Source organism: Rhineura floridana, chromosome 5 (genome assembly GCF_030035675.1).
Source record: "Rhineura floridana isolate rRhiFlo1 chromosome 5, rRhiFlo1.hap2, whole genome shotgun sequence".
NCBI classification, from domain to species: Eukaryota; Metazoa; Chordata; class Lepidosauria; order Squamata; family Rhineuridae; genus Rhineura; species Rhineura floridana.
This window is the reverse complement of record NC_084484.1, coordinates 146,216,152-146,219,996: the sequence shown is the minus strand read 5'-3', so window position 1 is coordinate 146,219,996 and position 3,845 is coordinate 146,216,152. Positions and strand designations below refer to the sequence as shown.

The following is a 3,845-nucleotide window of genomic DNA, read 5'->3' as shown; positions in this document are numbered from 1 at the left end:
AATAAGAGTTTGATCCAAGTAGGACTTTGGACAGGTCCAACTAGAACTCATACTGGAGTCTCAAAAGTGGGAAAAACTGAAATGTTGGAGCTCACGGAGGCTCCATCTGCACTATACATTTAAAGCAGCATTGTACGACTTTTAAATGTCATGGTTTTCCCCAAAGAATTTTGGGAACTGTAGTCTGTTAAGGGTCCTGAGTTTTAGGAGACCCCTATTCCACTCACAGAGCTACAGTTCCCAGAGTTCCCTGGGAAGTGGGATTGATTGAAACCACTCTGGGAATTGTAGCTCTGTGAGGAGAATAAGGGTCCCCTAACAACTCTCAGCATCCTTAACAAACTACAGTTGCCAGGATTCTTTGGGAGAAGCCATGACTGTTTCAGATGGTATAATAAACTGCTGACATAAGGCTATGTACAACTTTCCTGTTACTTGCAAGTGCTTCTTTACAAACCAATGTGCTTCTTCCAGAGCTTTGAAGAGAATGGACAAATGAAGAACTGTTACACAGTACAAAGATTTCATCGGAAAAACAGAATTTTAGGCACATCAAAAGAAGCACATAGCTGCCCTAATTTCCTCTAGAGCAGCCTTTCCCAACCAGTGTGCCTCTAGATGTTGTTGGACCACAACTCCCATCAGCCTCAGCCAGCATTGCCAATGATCAGGAAAGATGGGAATTGTGGTCCAACAACATCTGGAGGCACACTGGTTGGGAAAGGCTGCTCTAGACGATACCTAGGAATGTGGGTTCCTATCTGAAAGGTTAAAGAATCATAGGCAATACTGCACAGAGAAAGAACCAATATACCACCCTGCTTGTCAGAGGTTGTTACAAGCAGGGGATGCCCATCAAGCAGACAGTAAACAATGATAGTGGCACCCATGAGTCAGATAGGGCAGCCTCCATATCAAAAGAATCAGACTGTGACATCAGAGCCCCTTATGGCTGCAAACATCTACATAAGGCAATTAACGTTTTAAAGATTCAGCTATCATAATTAGATACTGTTGTCATATGATTACTGACTTTGATCTGTCTGCCAGAGAATCGTTGACAGAGTCCTGGGCATTGAAAACCTGAGAGCTCCTCCACACACACACATTGTGCAACAAAGGATTTCATAGACTGGAAATCATAACCTTTTGACCTTATGTAGCTTTTACGTGTGCAGATATGTAAGATTGCTACAGTATTAATACAGAAAATAGATGCACCTGATAGCCTGGTGACACACAAATGCATAAATATATTATATACAAGGCACTTGCCATTTTATTTTACTGAGTCTCAAAAGCAGAATTAGGTCTGCAAGTTAAAAAAAATCAAATCTACTCCAAAGAACATTGGTATCTATCTATCTATCTATCTATCTATCTATCTATCTATCTATCTATCTATCTATCTATCTATCTATCTATCTATCTATCTATCTATCTATCTATCTATCTATCTATCTATCTGTCTGTCTGTCTGTCTGTCTGTCTGTCTGTCATCTGTTCAGTTGTTCTATGGTACATTAGATAGCAATGGTGATCTTGTCAGGTAGCATACCATAGTTGTAAATTTAGCAATCACACTGTTGGGTTTTAAACATGAAATGCTAGACACAGCAAGGGAAGGGTGCTATTGTGTCAACATTGCAGTGCACAAGGATATGAGTTTTATACCTTCCCTCCTCAGTTGCAGTCTCAGTAAAAATGCTCTCCAGCATGGGAGAGGGATTTTTTTTTTTTTACCAAGATCTTGGCTGGGGAGAGAAGACGTAAAACTTCTCCTCCCTGCACATGTGGTGCTGATCACAATTCCCTCTTCTTACCTGGTATTTAGTTGCTTAAAAAACCCCACATTATGATTTCTATCTCATCATTAACACAGCATTCATCTAGGTGCAATCCTGTTTCAGCTGCTGCCTGCTTCTTACTTTTCCTTGGCTCTGAACAAGGGGTGAGGAACTTCAGGATGGGAGCTGAATGTGACCCTTAAGGCCTCTCTGTCTGGCCCTTTAGTTCCTTCCCAAGTCATACCTCCTCCTCAGCTCCCTTCTTGAGTGTTTTTGTCTGGATGGGATGTGTCCTTGGATTCTGACAATGTCTCTTGCTTGCCCAGATGTATGGAGGATGTTTGATTGTACTGCACTGAACACACTCGATCTCGTCTGATCTTGGAAGCTAAGCAGAGTCAGGCCTGGTTAGTACTTGGATGGGAGACCTCCTGGGAATACTGGGTGCCATAGGAAGGCAATGGTGTGTGTGTGTTTATATATATATAAATCCATAGGGTCGCCATAAGTCATAATCGACATGAAAGCATATAACAACGAGAAGAAGAAAGGTAAAATTCACACTCATTGCTCTGCCCACTTTTGTTTCTAGCCCTACCCACCACTGGCATGTGGCTCCTGGAAGGTTGCCCAGAAGGGAATGTGTCCCTTAGGCTGAAAAGGAGAAGGTTCCCCACCTCTGCTCCAAAACAAATGTACCTGTCCTCTTCTCCAGCTGATTTTTTAAAAAGATAAAAAGATATATAAATAAAAATAGAACCAGCCTCCACACTGCAGGCCTTCAAGAGGCAGCTGGACAGCCAGCTGTTGGACTCCTGCTTTGAGCAGGGGGTTAGACTGGGTGGCCTTAGAGGCCCCTTCCAATTCTAGGATTCTGTAAGCCAGTCCATACCCATCTGTGGCTGCCAGGTCTGAGAGAGTATCCATCAAATCAACATGGATCTCAGTCAGAAGTGACATGGCAGGAGGCCCAGCTGAAGTGCAAGGTGGTGCCGTAGCATTCAGGAGCTTGGCAGGAAGACATAGAGGGAGGGGGGTGATGAGGGATTGACAGAACTGCCAGCATTCCAGGGGTTACGAACAGCTTCCATTGACAAGCTGTTTGTAACACAGAGCTTCTGCAGCAAAATGAAGGGTAAAATTGCGTCCTCCTGGATAAGTGCTGAACCCATGCTCCCTCTGAGTAATAACCTTGGTATAGAATAAAGCCATTCCCCAGGAGGTATGTTGCGGTGAGTTGCTGCAGAAGAACGAAAGGGGCATTTATCTCCATAGTGGCAGCGTTTGACTCTTTGTGGTTCATACAAATCTCCTTTAAAGCCATTGATCGCCACTGTCGGTGGAAGCAACAATGCAGAGCATGTTTGTAAAAAAATGTGGAGCTGTGTGTGTGAGTGTTGGAGGAATAAATTCTTCTTGAGCTCACCAAATCCTGTAAGAGATCTAACTGTGCTGGGAGAAAGGAAAAGGTTGGCTTGAAAGGACAAAGAGCAACTTCCTTAGCAATGGCTTGATTAGAGCAGAGTTGTGATATTTATTAAAAGTGAATAGGTGCTGCAGTCAGGGAGAGTGTGGGCTGAGCCTGCAAAGTCAATTTGTGCAGAGGTTTGCGATTGGACCTCACCTGAGGTTCCTGCAGTTGTGGGTCCTGGGGCCTCCAAGTACATGTGCACTTAGTCCATCAATCCAAATTTGCAAACCCAATAAGTTCAATGCTTTATACGAATTAAACTGTTTTCCCATAAAACCCATGAGACTTTATTGACTTTGAGAAGGGATTGGGGAACGTAGTATAAACATTTTCTCCTGCACCAGCACTTTATAGCCAACCCAAAGCTATCTATCTGGACAGGAAGAAAATGCAAAAATGACAGACAAGTGGAACAACCTTTTCAAAGGCATTACAGTCATGATTGGCAAGACCTCTCGCCTGCCCGTCCACCTCTGTTTGCATCAGGTTGACTCAGAAGTAGGCACAGGGGAGAAATTCAGTTCAGGTGACATTTAAAGGATAACTTAACCTAATTTCCAAAACAACAGATGAACCAAAACACAGCC

The 3,845-nt window shown here is 43.3% G+C and overlaps 1 pseudogene; it reads left to right on the top strand.

Annotated features, from left to right (window-relative positions):
* Positions 1–2,124: 2,124 nt before the first annotated feature.
* LOC133386337 (5S ribosomal RNA) lies at positions 2,125–2,243 on the top strand (annotated as a pseudogene).
* Positions 2,244–3,845: the final 1,602 nt, after the last annotated feature.